Below are 19,686 nucleotides of genomic sequence, written 5' to 3' on the forward strand. Positions count from 1 at the left end.
GGAAGGGTTTCCTCCTTGCCCTAAGTGTGGGAAGAACCACCCGGAGAGTGTCTGAAGATCAGAGAGTGTGCTATGGTGCCGGCAGCCAGGGCACATGATGAGGGATTGCAAAGCTCCCTTCCACCACACTGCTCAGAGTTCAGGAGGTACTGCGGTGCCAGAGTTTTTACTGTGGCACAAGGGAAGCAGAGGCCAGTCCATCAGCCTTTACTGGTCAGTTATTATTTCATGCAGTCCCTTTATATGCTTTAATTGATTCGGGTGCTACCCATTCTTTTATATCTTAGGGATGCTTGAGAGATTAGGCTTGAACCTACTAGAGCGACTCAGCCCATTAAGATAGAACTACCGATGGGGTTAGTGTTGTGACTCAAGAGATTTTGTTAAGAGAGTCCTTGTGATCCAGGGTAGAGAGTTACAGTTGACTTAATAGTCTTTGATATGCCCGATTTTGATGTGTTCTGGGTATGGACTTCCTAGGAAGTTAGGAGTAGAGATTGACTGTCGGAAAAAAAGGACGAGGTTTAACCTCGATTTTGGAGATAAGTTTAGTTTTGGAGAAGGCCATCAGTTGAGCATGCTGATTAGTATGTGAAGCCAGGAAGATGTTGAGAAGGGGTGTTCGGGGTATATTGCCCATGTAGTGCAGAGTGGTGATGTTCCACATTTAGAGATCCAGAGGGTGCCAGTAGTTCGAGACTTTCTAGATGTGTTTCCGGAAGAGTTACCGGGTTTGCCTCCAGAAGAGAGGTAGAATTTAGTATCGAACTAGCACCAGGAACAGCACCAATATCTAAAGCCCCTTATCAAATGGCCCCAGCTGAGCTCAAGAATTAAAGAAGCACCTCCAAGAACTTTTAGATAAAGGCTTCACCCGACCAAGTCATTCCCCTTGGGGAGCTCCAATCCTGTTTGTGAAAAGAAGGATGGATCACTAAGATGTGTATCGATTATAGGGAGTTGAATAAAGTTACATGAAGAATAAGTACCCACTACCCCATAGATGACCTCTTTGATCAGTTGAAAGGTGCAGCAGTGTTCTCCAAATTTGATTTGAGGTCCGGGTACCACCAGGTAAAGTGGCTGAGCAGAGTTGGCTAAACTGCCTTTCGTACCAGGTACGGGCATTATGAATTTGTAGTGATGCCTTTTGGCTTGACTACCCCAGCAGTTTTTATGGACTTGATGAACCGGGTATTCCATGAGTACTTGGATCAGTTTATGTTGTCTTCACGACGACATTCTGATTTCTCAAAGTCAAGAAAAGAACATGAGAGACACTTGGAATTAGTATTGCAACGGCTGAGAGAAAGAAGTTGTGTGCTAATTTTTCCAAGTGTGAGTTTTGGCTGAACCAAGTGTATTCCTGGGTCATACCGTGTCGAAGGAGGGGATTTCGTAGATCCGAGTAAGTGCAGGCAATTCTGGAATGCCAGAAGCCGAACAGTGAAAGAAATCAGGAGTTTCTTAGGCTTAGCAGGCTACTACCGGCGATTCGTAGCGGGATTCGCCCAGTTGGCTAAACCGTTGACAGCTCTTACCAAGCAGAAAACTCCTTTTGTCTGGTCACAGCTTGTGAAGAAAGCTTCCAAGAGTTGAGAGAGGTTAACATCACTCCTGTGCTAGTGTTACCGCAGAGGGTGTAGATTATGACATTTATACAGACGCCTCTTTGCAGGGACTCGGTGCTGTGTTGATGCAGTTAGGTGGGTTATAGCTTATGCTTCTCGTCAATTGAAAGAGTACGAGACCAGATACCCTACCATGACCTAGAGTTAGCAGCCTGGTCTTTGCTTTAAAGATATGGAGGCATTACCTTTATGGTGTGAAGAGTAATATCTACACCGATCATAGAGTTTGAAGTACTTCTTCACTCAAAAGGAGTTGAATATAGGCAGAGAAGGTGGTTAGAGCTGGTCAAGGATTATGATTGTGGATCAAGTACCAACCAGGGAAAGCCAATGTAGTAGCCGATGCCTTGAGTAGAAAAGCTCATGTTTTCCGGCTTACCAGACAGAAAGAGTTAATAGAAGAGTTGTCTAAGGAACAGATTGAGGTGTTCCGGAAGAATTGCCAGCCTAGTGGTACAGTCCTCTTTACTAGAGAAATTAGAGAAAAGCAAATGTGATGAGTGGTGTCAGAAAATAGTTCAGCAAGTGCATGGGGCAAGACATCAAGTTCTTTTGTGAGAGATGGTGCCCTCTATTTCAGAAATCGGTTGTGCATTCCTCCATATGAGGAGTTGAAACAGAAAATCCTCTTAGAGGCTCATGACACACCGTACACCGCTCATCCGGGAGCAACCAAGATGTATCAGGACATCAAGAAGGCTATTGGTGGTCAGGTATGAAGAAAGACATCGCCGAGTTTGTGGCTAAATGTCTAACCTGTCACAGGTGAAAGCAAACCAACGCCCGCAGGGTTGCTTCAGCCATTGAGTGTTCCAGTGAAATGGGAGAGCATTTCAATGGATTTTATCACGGGTCTTCCGAGTGCAAAAAGGATGTAATGCTATATGGGTGATTGTGGATATTACCAAGTCAGCCCATTTCCTCCCAGTAAAGGAGAGCACCACTACAGATCAGTTGGCTCAGATTTACCTCAGGATAGTCAGATTGCATGGTGTGCCCAAGGTATAGTATCAGATAAGATTCCAGATTTGTTTCAGCCTTCTGGACAAGTTTACGAGGAGTTTGGGTACCCGTTTAGCATTCGTACTGCCTATCATCCTCAGACAGATGGCCAAACCGAGAGAACGAATCGGTGCTATAGAGTTCTGATCATCTGTGAGTACCCTGTTTGTATCCCATTAGTGGAATTTGCCTACACAACAGTTATCGCCTACAATTATGGCGCCTTACGGGCTTTGTATGGTAGACGGTGTAGGTCTCCCGCTTCATTGGGATGAAGTAGTGAAGAGATGAGTTGAGTACCGCTCTTGGGCCAAGATGACTCGAAACTAGTAAAGATGTGAGGTTAATCAGAAACAGAATGAACAAGCCCAAGATCGACAGAAGAGTTTGCCGATTTGAAGAGGAAAGAGGTAGAATTCCAGTGGGCGACAAGTGTTTCGGAAAGTTTCCCCTTACAAGCGAGTTATGCGCTTGGAACCAAGGGAAGTTAGCACGCGAGGTATGTAGGCCCTTTTGAGATCTTGCACACGAGTGGGAAAAGTGGCCTATAGATTGGCACTACCACCTAGCATGGATAGGGTGCACGGTGTCTTCCATGTCTCGATGCTACAAAGTACGTAAGTGATCCCCTCCACATCCTGAGCATAGAAGACGTTGAAGTAGCAGAGAATCTAGTATATGAGGAACGTCCAGTTCAGATTTTAGACCGAAGGGTTAAGAGCTTCGGAACAAGAGTGTTCCGCTAGTGAAAGTCCTTTGGAGGAATCATAAATGGAAGAAGCCACTTGGGAAGTAGAACGGACATGCAGAATCGTTTCCTAGAGTTATTTGTTTGAATTTCGGGGACGAAATTCTTTTAAGGGGGAGAATTGTAACGCCCCGCTTGAGGTACGTGTTATTGTTTCCTCTTTCGCCCTTAATCGAGTTGGTTTTTGTTATATTTGTTTGTTTGAATGTTATGTTGATTGTTGCCCTTGTAATTAGGTGGAATGAAATAGAAGAATTTGAGTGTACCAAGCTTCGCCGGGCGAAGAGAATCTTCGCCGCGGCGAAGATGGGTTGAACCAAGGTGAAACTCTCTGGACTTTCGCCGCGCGACAAATGTTTCTTCGCCGCGGCGACAGCCGAATAAAATGTTGGTTGAGTTTTAGACATTTTCTTCCCTAGGACAATTTGACCTTTCTACCCCTTTTTAGCAGGAAAAGTGGGGAGTTAATTGTAAGGATTTTCATGGAGAATGTTTGACATGGGGGTGAGTTTGTAATGAACCAAAGATATAATGGAATTCCCAAAAGATAAGGGCAATATGGGAATGCTTTGTTATACATTTCATTAAGGGGATTATTAACAAAACCCCTCATTTCTTCTCCTCAAACGCAGCACTCCATCTTCTTCCTCTCAACTTCTCTTCTCTCTTGATCAAGGTTTTCCAAGGGATTTTGAAGTGATTTGGGGTAAAAAGCAACCTAAGGCTTTCTAAGGTAAGAATCTCTACTTAAGTTGTGTATTTGGGAGTTTTAACCCATATTAAATTTGAGGGTTTTCATTCTTTTGGTTAAGAGTAGAGAGAATAGTCGAAACCAAGTGGAAAGAGATTTGGTGAAGTCTCTCCATAGCAAGTAAGAAAACCCAACCCAAGTTGAGATTTATGAATTTTCTTGATTAGGGTTTTAATAGTAATGATGTATGTATGTGAAATACATGTGATATGCCATGTATGGATGTATGTAGAGATTTTATGCTTTGTGAATGTTAATACCTTGTAATATGAGAAATGGGTTGTTGGATTGGCAAGGTAGTTTGAGATGGATTTGAAGGGTGTGTTAAACCCTTTTTAGAAGTGTTTTATTTGACAGGTTTATTATGGCTTTGTGAGGGGTTTTTCCCCATTTTGGATGGTTAGGAAAGTTTTAGATTCATGGCTATGATAGAGTATTATAGTGCACATGAGTTGTTTGATAAATGTCTATAGAGAATTGAGTGGGAGTAATGAACCTTAATTCTTGCAACTTTGCATGTTGGCATTTCACAAGTGCATTAGTAGAGATGAATCATCCATGTGCATTGTTATATGCATTGAAGAGTGACCTAAGGAAGAGTAGAAACTTTGTGTTAAATACCCTATGAGTAGAGAGCTTAGTGGTAAAATTACTCTAAGGGAGAGAGCATTGAAATGCTACATAGAATGAGTTAGAAGAGTATTAAGTTGATGTTGCTTTGTGATCATCACCCGACCGTTATGGATCGGATTGATGCTTTGTGAACATCATCCAATAACCCTTAGAGATGGTCGATGCTTTTGATCGTCACCCAATGAGTAATGAAATGGGGTAAAGCTTGGTGAACGTTACCCAAAATTCATGAGGAACGGGTAGATACTTTGTGACCACTACCCATTAGTTAAGAATATGTAGTTGATGCTTTGTGATCATCATCCAACGGCTAGTAGAAGTGGGTTAATGCTTTGTCATTACCCGATAGTGACTAGAGACGGGTAAATGCTTGGTGATCATTACCCAAAATTCAGGAGGAACGGGTAGGTGCTGGGTGTCTCCACCCGATAGTTAGGAGGAACCGAGTTGGTGCTTTGTGATCCTCACTCGTAGTCACTAAGAACGGGTTGTACTGTGTAATTCCACCCGATAGCCATAGAGAGTGAGATGGTGCTGTGTGAACGCCATTCGGCCGTACCTCCGGTAAGATGAGGCCATGATGTTAGAAACAGAAATAGAAACAGAATTAGAAAAGGAAAGAATTAAGAGTCACACACGGGGACAGACAGTTAGAGAGTTTTACTTACTGAGCATTATTTGCTCACCCCTTATTTTCCTTTGTGGATGCAGGTTCTAGGTGTTGATGCGGTTGGAGGGGCGTCGGCGCGCGAGGAGGAATAGCTACACTGTTCCCCTATTTTGTCTTTTGAAATGCACTTTTGTAAACAGTAACTTTTGTGTATAAAAGACATGTGAATTGTAATGAAAAGAAACTTTTTGGCCAAATTTTCCATTGTTAATTGCATGCATTGTACTGATTTTCAGTAGGTGTTACATTTTTGGTATCAGAGCAAGATTTTGGGATTGAACAGTGTACTATTCTCATCGCCACGACGTCCTCTAACCGACTGTGTGAGTAATTCTTTCCTTACAGTAATTGTTTCTTGAGTTCTTAGTGTGATCATTTTGTAGATGAGGCGTAGTTATCGAAATCGTGGTAAGGGTGTGGTGAATGAAAAACCTTCTACCCACCAGAGTCTCGCCCCCTCCCTTGGATGAAGCTAGAATCCGGGGAATAATTCAGCAAGTTATGATTGAAACCCAGGGGAGAGTGTTACCCCCCGTACAGGCACCGTCAGTTACCCTGTCGAAAGAGGGCAACCGGTACCTCCCCCAGTACCGAACAGAGTTGAACCGATTTATGGTCTTTCCAGTCAGCATCAGCCCTCAGAGTTTAAGGGTACTACGGATCCAGTAGTAGCAGAGGAGTGGCTTGGGTCAGTAGAACGAGCCACGGGTTTTTCCCATGTCAGACCGGGAGAAGATCCGGTATGCGAGTTTCTTGTTTCGGGGTGATGCCCGAATTTGGTGGGAATTGATGAAGAAACTCACGACGCAACAGTAATGACGTGGGAAGAGTTTAGGCAAGAGTTTGGAGCTGAGTATAGATCAGAGGACCAAGTTCATGAGAAGGTCCAAGAATTTATCAGTCTTCAGCAAGGACTAGCGCTGTGAAAGAATACTCAGTGAAGTTCAACGCTCTTGCAAGGTTTGCACCGGGAATAGTGAGCACTCCGGCCTTGAGAAGGGATAAGTTTGTGCATGATTGAGCCGAGATGCCCGGGATTTATGACAAGCTCCAACCCTCCTCGCAATTACAGTGAGGCTTGAGGCGGCAATAGGCGGAGATTTTTGAGAATAAAATCTTCCCCGTAGATCCTCGCCAGGAGATCGAAGGAGCTACCCTCCGCTCCTCAGAGAGAGAAACATGAGGGTGATAAAGGTAAAGACATGAAGAATCAGAAGAAGAAGTTTCAGTATAGACAGAATAGAAAGGAGTGAGGATAAGCGACCTCGAGAAGGGTTTCCTCCTTGCCCTAAGTGTGGAAGAACCACCCGGGAGAGTGTCTAAGATCAGAGAGTGTGTATAGGTGCCGGCAGCCAGGGCACATGATGAGGGATTGCAAAGCTCCTCTTCCACCAACTGCTCAGAGTTCAGGAGGTACTGCGAGTGCCAGAGTTTTTACTGTCACAAGGGGAAGCAGAGGCCAGTCCATCAGCCGTTACTGGTCAGTTTATATTTCATGCAGTCCCTTTATATGCTTTAATTGATTCGGGTGCTACCCATTCGTTTATATCTTATGGGATGCTTGAGAGTAGGCTTGAAACCTACGAGACGACTCAGCCCATAAGATAGAACTACCCGATGGGGTTAGTGTTGTGACTCAAGAGATTTTGTTAAGAGAGTCCTAGTGATCCAGGGTAGAGAGTTGACAGTTACTTAATAGTCTTTGATATGCCCGATTTTGATGTATTCTGGGTATGGACTTCCTAGGAAGGTATGGAGTAAGATTGACTGTCGGAAAAGAAGGCGAGGTTTAACCTCGATTGTGGAGATAAGTTTAGTTTTGGAGAAGGCCATCAGTTGAGCATGCTGATTAGTATGTAAGGCCAGAATGTTGAGAAAGTTTTCGGGGTATATTGCCCATGTGTGCAGAGTGGTGATGTTCCACAGTTAGAGATCCAGAGGTGCCAGTAGTTCGAGACTTTCTAGATGTGTTTCCGGAAGAGTTACCGGGTTTGCCTCCAGAGAGAGAGGTAGAATTTAGTATCGAACTAGCACCAGACAGCACCAATATCTAAAGCCCCTTATCAATGGCCCCAGCTGAGCTCCAAGAATTAAGAAGCAACTCCAAGAACTTTTAGATAAAGGCTTCATCCGACCAAGTCATTCCCTTGGGGAGCTCCAATCCTGTTTGTGAAAAAGAAGGATGGATCACTAAGAATGTGTATCGATTATAGGGAGTTGAATAAAGTTACATGGAATAATATCCCCACTACCCGAATAGATGACCTCTTTGATCAGTTGAAAGGTGCGCAGTGTTCTCCAAATTGATTTGAGTCCGGTACCACCATTAAGAGTGCTGAGCAAGATGTGGCTAAAACTGCCTTTCGTACCAGGTACGGGCATTATGAATTTGTAGTGATGCCTTTTGGCTTGACTATGCCCCAGCATTTTTTATGGACTTGATGAACCGGGTATTCCATGAGTACTTGGATCAGTTTTATTGTTGTCTTCATCGACGACATTCTGATTTACTCAAAGTCAAGAAAAGAACATGAGAGACACTTGGAATTAGTATTGCAACGGCTGAGAAAAAGAAGTTGTGTGCTAAGTTTTCCAAGTGTGAGTTTTGGCTGAACCAAGTGATATTCCTGGGTCATACCGTGTCGAAGGAGGGGATTTCGGTAGATCCAGTAAAGTGCGGCAATTCTGGAATGGCAAAGCCGAGAACAGTGAAATCAGGAGTTTCTTAGGCTTAGCAGGCTACTACCGGCGATTCGTAGCGGGATTCGCCCAGTTGGCTAAACCGTTGACAGCTCTTACCAAGCAAAAAACTCCTTTTGTCTGGTCAGCAGCTTGTGAAAAAGCTTCCAAGAGTTGAAGAAGAGTTAACATCAGCTCCTGTGCTAGTGTTTACCGCAGGAGGGTGTAGATTATGACATTTATACAGACGCCTCTTTGCAGGGACTCGTGCTGTGTTGATGCAGTTAGGTAGGGTTATAGCTTACTTCCGTCAATTGAAAGAGTACGAGACCAATACCCTACGCATGACCTAGAGTTAGCAGCCGTGTCTTTGCTTTAAAGATATGGAGGCATTACCTTTATGGTGTGAAGAGTAATATCTACACCGATCATAAGAGTTTGAAGTACTTCTTCACTCAAAAGGAGTTGAATATGAGGCAGAGAAGGTGTTAGAGCTGGTCAAGGATTATGATTGTGAGATCAATTACCAACCGGGGAAAGCCAATGTATAGCCGATGCCTTGAGTAAAAAGCTCATGTTTTCCGGCTTACCAGACAGAAGAGTTAATAGAAGAGTTGTCTAGGAACGATTGAGGTGGTTCCGGGAAGAATTGCCAGCCTGTGGTACATCCTCTTTACTAGAGGAAATTAGAGAAAAGCAAATGGCTGATGAGTGGTGTCAGAAAATAGTTCAGCAAGTGCATGAGGGCAAGACATCAGAGTTCTTTGTGAGAGATGTGCCCTCTATTTCAGAAATCGGTTGTGCATTCCTCCATTGAGAGTTGAAACAGAAAATCCTCTTAGAGGCTCATGACACACCGTACACCGCTCATCCGGGAGCAACCAAGATGTATCAGACATCAAGAAAGGCTATTGGTGGTCAGTATGAAAAAGACATCGCCGGTTTGTGGCTAAATGTTAACCTGTCGCAGGTGAAAGCAGAACATCAACGGCCGTCAGGTGCTTCAGCCATTGAGTGTTCCAGAGTGGAATGGGAGAGCATTAAATGGATTTTTCACGGGTCTTCCCAGAGTGCAAAAAGGAGTGTAATGCTATATGGGTGATTGTGGATAGGTTAACCAAGTCAGCCCATTTCCTCCCAGTAAAGGAGAGCACCACTACAGATCAGTTGGCTCAGATTTACCTCAAGGAGATAGTCAATTGCATGGTGTGCCCAAGGTTATAGTATCAGATAGAGATTCCAGATTTGTTTCAGCCTTCTGGACAAGTTTACAGAGGAGTTTGGGTACCCGTTTAGCATTCTACTGCCTATCATCCTCAGACAATGGCCAAACCGAGAGAACGAATCAGGTGCTCGAGGATATGTTGAGAGCCTGTTGCATGGATTATAGAGTATCCTGGCATGAGATGTTACCATTAGTGGAATTTGCCTACAACAACAGTTATCATTCTACAATTAGAATGGCGCCTTACGAGGCTTTGTATGGTAGACGGTGTAGGTCTCCGCTTCATTGGGATGAAGTAGTGAAAGAGATGAGTTGAGTACCGCTCTTGGGCCAGAGATGACTCAGAAACTAGTAGAAATGTGAGTTAATCAGAAACAGAATGAAACAAGCCCAAGATCGACAGAAGAGTTATGCCGATTGAAGAGGAAAGAGTAGAATTCCAAGTGGGCGACAAAGTGTTTCTGAAAGTTTCCCCTTACAAGCGAGTTATGCGCTTTGGAACCAAAGGGAAGTTAGCACCGAGGTATGTAGGCCCTTTGAGATCTTGCAACGGTGGGAAAAGTGGCCTATAGATTGGCACTACCACCTAGCATGGAAGGTGCACGGTGTCTTCCATGTCTCGATCTACAAGTACGTAAGTGATCCCCTCCACATCCTGAGCATAGAAGACGTTGAAGTAGCAGAGAATCTAGTATATGAGGAACGTCCAGTTCAGATTTTAGACCGAAGGTTAAGGAGCTTCGGAACAAGAGTGTTCCGCTAGTGAAAGTCCTTTGGAGGAATCATAAAGTGGAGAAGCCACTTGGGAAGTAGAACGGACATGCAGAATCGTTTCCTAGATTTATTTGTTTGAATTTCGGGGACGAAATTCTTTTAAGGGGGGGAAATTGTAACGCCCCGCTTGAGGTACGTTGTTATTGTTTCCTCTTTCGCCCTTAATCGAGTTGGTTTTGTTATATTTGTTTGTTTGAATGTTATGTTTATTGTTGCCCTGAAATTGGTTGAAAATAGAAGAATTTGAGTGTACCAAGCTTCGCCGGGGCGAAGAAGAACTTCGCCGCGGCGAAGATGGGTTGAACCAAGGGTGAAACTCTCTGGACAGTTTCCGCCCGGCACAAATGTTTCTTCGCCGCGGCGACAGGCAATAAAATTTGGTTGAGTTTTAGACATTTTCTTCCCTAAGGACAATTTGACCTTTCTACCCCTTTTAGCAGGAAAAGTGGGGAGTTAATTGAAGGATTTTTCATGGAGAATGTGTTGACATGGGGGTGAGTTTGTAATGAACCAAAGGATATAGATGGAATTCCAAAGAAGAGTAAGGGCAATATGGGAATGCTTTGTTATCCATTCATTAAAAGGGATTAGAATTAACAAAACCTCATTTCTTCTCCTCAAACGCAGCACTCCATTCTTCTTCCTCTCAACTTCTCTTCTCTCTTGATCAAGGTTTTCCAAGGGATTTTGAGTGATTTGGGGGTATAAAAAGCAACCTAAGGCTTTCTAAGGTAAGAATCTCTACTTAAGTTGTGTGAGTTTCCATTCTTTTGGTTAAGAGTAGAGAGAATAGTCAAGAAACCAAGTGGAAAGAGGATTTGGTGAAGTCTCTCCATAGCAAGTAAGTAAAACCCAACCCAAGTTGAGATTTATGAAATTTCTTGATTAGGGTTTTAATAGAATGATGTATGTATGTGAAATCACTGGATATGCCATGTATGGATGTAGATAGAGATTTCTATGCTTTGTGAATGTTAATACCTTGTAAATATGAGAAATGGGTTGTTGGATTGGCAAGGTAGTTGAGATGGATTTGAAGGGGTGTTATGAAACCCTTTTTAGAAGTGTTTTATTTGACAGGTTATTATGGCTTTGTGAAGGGGTTTTTCCCCATTTTGGATGGTTAGGAAAAGTTTTAGATTCATGGCTATATATAGAGTATTAGTGCACATGTTTGTTTGATGAAATGTCTAATAGAGAATTGAGTGTGAGTAATGAACCTTAATCTTTCAACTTTGCATGTTGGCATTTCACAAGTGCATTAGTAGAGATGAATCATCCATGTGCATTGTTATATGCATTGAAGAGTGACCTAAGGAAGATAGGAAACTTTGTTTTAGAAATACCCTATGAGTAAGAGCTTGTGGGTAAAATTACTCTAAGGGTAGAGGCATGAAAAAGCACATAGAATGAGTTAGAGAGAGTATATGTTGGGATGAGGCTTTGTGATCTCACCCGACCGTTATGGGAATCGGATTGATGCTTTGTGAACATCATCCGAATAACCCTTAGAGATGGGTCGATGCTTTGTGATCGTCACCCAATGATATATAGAAATGGTATAATGCTTGGTGAACGTTCCCCAAATTCATGAGGAACGGGTGATACTTTGTGACCACTACCCGATTAGTTAAGAGATATGTAGGTTGATGCTTTGTGATCATCATCCAACGGCTAGTAAAGTGGGTTAATGCTTTGTGATCATTACCCGATAGTGACTAGAGACGGGTAAATGCGTGTTGATCATTACCCAAAATTCATGAGGAACGGGTAGGTGCTAGGTGACTCCACCCGATAGTTAGGAGGAACCGAGTTGGTGCTTTGTGATCCTCACTCGGTAGTCACTAAGAACGGGTTGGTACTGTGTGATTCCACCCGATAGCCGAGAGATGATGGTGCTGTGTGAACGCCTCGTGCCGTACCTCCGGAAGATGAGGCCATGATGTTATAGACAGAAAATAGAACAGAATTAAAAAGGAAGAATTAAGAGTCACACACGGGACAGACAGTTAAGAGTTTTACTTACTGACATTATTTGTGCTCACCCCGTTATTTTCCTTTGTGGATGCAGGTTCTAGGTGTTGATGCGGTTGGAGGGGCGTCGGCCGCGAGGGAATAGCTACACTGTTCCCCTATTTTGTCTTTTGAAATGCACTTTTGTAAACAGTAACTTTTGTGTATAAAAGACAGTGAATTGTAAATGAAAAGAAACTTTTTGGGCCAAATTTTCCATTGTTAATTGCATGCATTGTACTAGTTTTCAGTAGGTGTTACAACAGTGGTGTGTATGGAGCTGCAGCCTGATTGCTGCATTTTCTGGCTGAAGTCTTTAGTTTGGTTGTCTTGTGTGTTGTGTTGCTTTTGTGTATAAGGATTGTATATCCTTGCTTGGTTTTGTTTCTTTTTGTGTAGTTCGGTTCCTTAGGGCTTGGGCATGTCCAAGGTTCTCAGTTGTAAAAGAGAGTCCCCTTTTTAGATTGTAATTCTTTTACTTTTTAATAAAATTACCGTGTTTATCTATAAAAATGATACGAACTCCACCAACAATTGTGATGAAACCCGATAACAATGATGGATTGAAACCCCAAGATCGTGAAGACAAGATTTGTTGAGACTTGACCTGTCACCTAACAAGATGAAAATCAAGACTATGAAGGCTTGAAACGCCACACCAAGAAAACCCTAAAAAAATTCTCTCAAGAAATCAAGGTGATAAGTTTGGTTGTTTGAACGCCATAAGATTAACTTGATAAGTTCAAGAGTTCTTTTTAAGAACTAAGAGGAACACAAAACCTCACAAGATGATAATTTTCCGAATAACCAAAAATCCCCCTTAAAATTCGTAATACCCATCTATATACTTGGAACAACCCTCCAAGAATAGGCAAAGTCATAATTGCAGCTTAAAAATCCCCTAAAATTCGTAATATTTATCTATATACTTGGAATAACCTTCCAAGAATAGGCAAAGTCATAATTGCAGCTTAAAAATCCCCTAAAATTCGTAATATTTATCTATATACTTGGAATAACCTTCCAAGAATAGGCAAAGTCATAATTGCAGCTTTAAAAACAACACAAAAATTAACCTAAACAAGTCCCCACGTTTTTTGGACTCTTGGACTTCTAAAGACAGCCAAAAATAGCTAAAAAACTAGATTCAATGTATTTTAACATGCCCTGCCAGGACCAAGTCATTCTCCTATTTAATATCCTTGAAACTTAACAAATTCACACCCTTTAATGGTCAAACCATGCTAGTTACGAATTTGCATGCTAATTAGCCTCTTCAATTGCTTTGATGACATTGTCTAGGCCTTGATTATTATTTGAGCCCATCTTGGTCTTTTTAGAATTAGCGCAATTCTCTTGGATTAGCCCATTTAATGCTTCCTTGAAACGTTTGGTTCTAAGTCTTGTAATTGGGCCACTAGGAAGTGACAAAGGATCTTGTGCAAATTAAGCTCCATTCCTACTTGTATGATTAACATGTCCAGCTCCTTGGTTTCCATAAAAAAAAAAAAAAAACCTAATCTTATTGTTTGCAGTTAATTAATTGTATATTCTTGCTTGCAATTAGTTCTTCTCTCTAGCACCAAAAAGAACAAATAGAAAAAAGAAGTGTGAATTGTATCACTGATCATGTGCAAATACATGGAAATAATATTTATTCACATAAAAACAATTACATGAAAAAAGAGACGGTTGATTGATTATTAAACAAGCTTCATTTTGTGCTTGTTTGGTTATATTTGCAGACATTTATTTTGTTTGTGATTGTCTATGTTGTCAGTATGTTTTGATTTAAAGATTATGGTGATTTTCTATTACTGTAATTTTATATAAAGAATTAGTATATAGTATTTTTTTTTGGGTAACTTGTAATTTTATATAAAGAATATTGAATATCCTACAAGAGAAAGAAAAAAACAAAGTTGCACGCCCTACTCACAAGAGAGGGCGAAACAAACAATCGGAGACAAGGCAAAACCAGGATGCACAACCCTATAAACACCCAATCAAGCCCCAAGAGCAAAACAAAAACCAGCCAAGGGCACCTAAGCACAATAGCCCTTAACATGCTCCAACACCAACAATTTTTTTTTCCAACAGTAGCTAAAAGGCCCTAGCAGCAGCAGTAACAAAAAGCCCCAGTAGCACTAGCAACACTAGCAAACAACCCAGGAGCAGCAACGGCAGCCCCAACAATGGCAGAAAAAGGCCCCCAACAACACAAAACAAAGCCTCAACAGCAGTAGCCCCAACAACAGCAAAAGGAACGCTAGCAACAACAGATCAACCCAAGAATAGCAGCACAAACCTCAGTAGTAGCAAACAAATGCCCCAGTAGTAGCAGCAGCCCCAACCGTAGCAATAAAAGCACCCCATGAGTAGCAGCGAAACCCCAGAATCAGTGAGACTTCAACAGCAGCAATAAACTTAAGTAACAACAAGAAACTAACTTTATACATCAAAGCGAGACAAACCCGGACTCGTACGACCCTAAACAAAAGAGAGACGACTCCGAAACAAAGACAAACCCAAAGAAGCTAGAATTTACACCTTATACACTCCCCACCACACCCTATGAGCACAACAAAAATTAGTCAAAGATGGCAAAATAGTAGCTCTCCACAACCAAAATAAGAGCAGTAGGAATAGAAAAAAGAAACCAGAAAAAACTCCTAAAAACAATAGCTATTCCAGGCCAGCAAAAAGGCCATGATTAACACCCTGTACACCACAACAAAACCCAACAACCCCGTCCCAGTCACCCATAACCTGAAAAACCACCTGCCCCAACCACCAGACCAGCAATCCAGAAAAGGACCAAAATAGGCAACAACCCTTGTGGCGAAGACACCACCCAAAAAAAACTGGGCCCTTATAGCCATCCCTCTCCCCAACACCATAGCAAACTAGTAACAACAACCTGCATAACACTACATCCGCACAACCAAACCCAAGACCAGCAAATCATCCACAACCAAAAAGAAACACCACCTCACAACAAAACCATGGAACCACCCAAAGTGCCTAGCCCCAATCACCCACAACCCAAACTTAACTTGCCGAAACAACTAGAAAAGCCACCAACAAATGGCTAGGGACAACAGAACCCCTCCTATATTACACACACCCTAAGCCCTAGTGACCTCCCCAACCGTACTAACCCCTAAGACCCTCCCAAACACACTCCTCGAGCAACAAAGAGACAAGGATTTACAATCCTATGTACCAGGGAGCTAATCTCGTAGAGGCCTAAAAAAGCAGACCAGCAACACAAAAAGGGCAGGCCTTGCAACAAAGCAAAAAAACAGTCTGCAGAAATATACACATGAAGCAGCCATAAAAAATGACCTCCTGGATATCAAAATGGATTTTTTTACTCCTATAATATATTGTTCCTATATACAAGTAAAAAATTCTGATTGCTTGCAAGCATTTTTCCACATTGTTACTAACGATCAGCTACTATGCATCTCCAAGTGATGACTTCAAACTTACTGACATTTCATTATAACCCTAGCTAGTGAAACACAATAACATTAATTTTTTACCGTAAAACAAGGTTCTAGTTACAACAAAAACATCGTATAAAATAAAGGATTCTTACCTAACTTAAAACGTGGATTCCTGCATCAAGACTGTGGACGTTAATATCATTTACATTAGCTTCATTTGATTCTTGTGAACTCCCACCCTGTAATTAAATATAAATGTAACATCTTCATAACATTTAGTAAAAGAGTTGTAGACATTAATGATGCAGAAGTTACACTCACTTGGTTAAGCAATTTCTTCCATTTATGAACAATTTGCTCAACCTTTGATTGCTTTCTTTTGAATGGAGGTCGACCTTTAGAACGAACTGCCTGTGGAGTCATGATTTTATTGCTAACTTGTATAGAAGTGCAATCAACACTATTAGAGTTAATTTTGCTTTTAGATGCAACGTAAACACTTCTATCAATCCCCCCAACATTGTTATTCAATAATAATTTCTTCTTCATATCACTAATCATTTGCATCACCATATTACAATCATCAACACTGGTTGATGTCAAGTCTGCCACCTCATTGAATGAATTAGACTATTTGTCAAATTGTTCACCTTCAGCACTAGTGCTCCAACTATTATAACTTACCCTAACTTTTGTGTGGCATCTGAATACATTTTTCCTCCAACGCCTTAAAATGTACTGTTCTAGGATAAGAGAAATTTTGTTATGTATCAACACTGCAATTGCATGTCAACGTAAAATCCCTCTAAACTCAAACAATCGACAATTGCAACGAACCTCAGAACAACATTTCTCAGACCAAACCACAAACAGAACCCAATGGTACGTCTCTCCAACCATTACATCTTCCTTCACAACATATTCAATTTTGGACTCCATATCCTTCAAAGAATACATCTCACAGTGGAGCTTACCTATAAGCTCTTTTTGAAACTCTTAGAATTTTGCAGTAGTGTATACGTCTTGAAATTATTTCTTCATAGGATAAATGCTTATAAAAGGGATCCATGATTGATTTGAAATCAACTTCATTTTTTTTTTCGACTTTATCATGCAATGCATTCTCATATTGTTCTACAAATTGTTTTAATGTCATTTTCAAATTTACGTACCCATTGAAAAAGGCAAGCATACTTTCACTACGTTGCGTAGTAGACATTCCTACCCAGAAAGTATCTTTCACAAATGTCGGCACCCAATGATATCTTTCATTATACAACCCAAATAACCAATCATTGTCATGCAGGTTGTATTTTTCAATGAACTAATTCCACCCTTCTTCAAATTCCTCATATGTTAGCGAATCATACACTATATTTTGCAAAGTAAACTTTATATGTTCATATTCCTTATAACCTCTTAACTTTTTCGGCAAATATGCCACAAACACCATCTATGTTTTGTCTCCGAAAACACAATCTCGACTACATTTTGCATAGCCCTATCCTGATCTGTGATTATTGCCTTAGGAGAAGAATTTCCCATACATGCAAGCCACGATTCAAAAAGCCAAACAAAAGTTTTTGTGTCCTCGTGGGAGATTAACCCATAACCTAATAATGTGGACTAGCCGTGATGGTTAACACTGACAAACGCAACAAACAGCATATCATATTTCTTGTTTTAATACGTCATGTCGAATGTCACAATGTCGTTGAATTCCCTAAATGCGGCCCTACTTCTTGCATCCACCCATAGAATATTTTGCAATCGACCATCATTATCTAAATCCATAATGTAAAAGAAATTGAGATTATCTTTTTGCATTTTCAAAAAATATTTTTGTAACGCAAAAGCATCACCATCACCAAGTCAAATCTTCCTAACTTTTTCAATGTAGTTTCTACAATCCTTTTGTAAGAAACTTAAATTCTCAGTACCCCCGGCTTCAACTACCAAGGAGTCGAAATTCTTACTCAGTCTAATCCCCGCTCTATCATTCACTTCAATCTTTCTTTTTACATACGATTGTATAAATCTATTGCTCTTGAAAAATCATGTTTTGGTAGGACTTATGAGTTCATGGTTATGCTTAAAGATGATTGACACTACTTCCCATTTACCATCTGAATGTCGAGATGCAATACTACAAGCCTTACAACCACTTTTTATCAACGGATGCAATTTAAAGATATTTTTGGAGTTACTATCCCGCTTTCCACCACAACAACATGCAACGTTTGCATAAATCAACTCCCTATCATCTCCTTTCCTTGAAGATCTTATTGTAACTTCAAACCCCATTTTATTTCCATAGCTCCCGTAGTATTAGACAAATTTATCAAATGATTCAAAAAGCATTCGAAGCTCAGGCTTGCCTTCATCTTCCGTACTACTTTTATCCCCTATTATTGTGCATCATTACCCTACATTACACAAATTATAATAGCAAAAAATTAGTATGTAACATTCCCAAAAAAAAAGGTACAAATAATACCATTAAAGAAATTAAGATCATATTAATGCTTAAAACAAATAGATAGCAATTACAAGAATACCTCAACGACATTGATTTCTAGGGTATAGTTATCTACTTTTTTCTGGCTGCACTCTTCCATGTGTAAACCAGCTAGGATTGGTTGTGAGCACTGGCGGACCCAAGCCTGCCCTCAACTTTTCAAAAAAATTGTAAAGTTTTTTTTGGAAGATTAAAAAAATAATAATAAAAGGTTAAAAAATTGAAAAAGTTAGGTTTTATCTTTTCCTTATTAAAGTTCTTCCCCAGTTCCCAAGTCCCTTTTTACATGCGGCTGAAGCTCAACCCTAAATTTAAGAAAATCCCCCTTCTCAACTTGTCTCATTCACATCTCCTGAAGCCCTTGAAGGTTAGTATTTCTTTATTTAATGACATACTACTGCTTTTGAAGAATCTTATTAATGCCTTTTAGAGTATTGGGTTTGGTGCTTGGGTGAAAAGTTTTAGCAGTGGCGGACCTAGTTTTAGTGAGACAAATAATAAGTTAAAGAATTTTTTTCTATTATCTTTGACTTTGTTTTCCTGGCTCTTGTTTGTATGTGAGAAAGAAGATTGCCATTATCACTTTTAAAACTTCCTTTCTAAACCACACAATGTGCACCTGCTCTATATAAACGAATGGCTTCCATCTTATGTAATTAAATATTTAAATGTATTATATATGGTGTGTAATGTGTGTTAAATAGGTGTGTTAAATTTAAATATGTCTTATGTATCATGTATCATGAATTTAAATGTATCATGGTTTGTTCATGTATCTTATTCAAGAGAAAATTAAGTTGCTAAATTAATTAGGCTTTTATTTTTTTTATTTTTATTTTTTAATAGGAATCTCTGTCTCTTATTTTTAGGATCCCACTTTAGTACTAATTCATTATATGTTTATTGGAGTTGAAATCCAAAGCATTAACAAATAAGATTATGATATCCAATTATTTCAAGAGACTGAAGAAAAGTCCAGCAAAAAATGTTGATGGAGACTCTACTAATATTGAGGTTAATCAAACCCCATTAGAAGAAGAAACCCCATAACAGCAACAACAACACCAAGAAAAAAGAAGCTCAACGTTCAATCGGGGTTCAATTTATATGAGCTTGAAACTGACCCAGGATTAAGGATACCAATTCACGAGCTTTGTTGTACTAACAAACAAAAAGAGGAAGTTCGAAAAGCATACTTGTTGAAAGGTCCTTGCCAACCTAAAGATCATAACTTTCCTTTCACTCTTTTTGGAGAAAAAAAGCGTAGGTTTACATCAGAGTGGTACAAAGAAGGTATATGTTGGATGGAATATAGTGTGGCAAAAGATGCAATCTTCTGTTTGAATTGTTATCTTTTCAAACCTGATTATGGTGACCAAGCAGGTGGTGAAGTTTTTGTGAATAAGGGATATAATAACTAGAAAAATAAAGCAAAAGTGAAAAAACATGTTGGTGATCATTCTAGTACTCATAACCAATGTCATGCCAAGTGTGTTGATTTGATGAACCAAAGGCAACACATCGATGTAAATCTTGGTTGCGTGATGAAAAAGGGCAAATTGGATTATCGTATTCGCTTNTGAATTTAAA

This window comes from Pistacia vera, unplaced genomic scaffold (assembly GCF_008641045.1).
Source record: "Pistacia vera cultivar Batoury unplaced genomic scaffold, PisVer_v2 Contig437, whole genome shotgun sequence".
Lineage (NCBI taxonomy): Eukaryota > Viridiplantae > Streptophyta > Magnoliopsida > Sapindales > Anacardiaceae > Pistacia > Pistacia vera.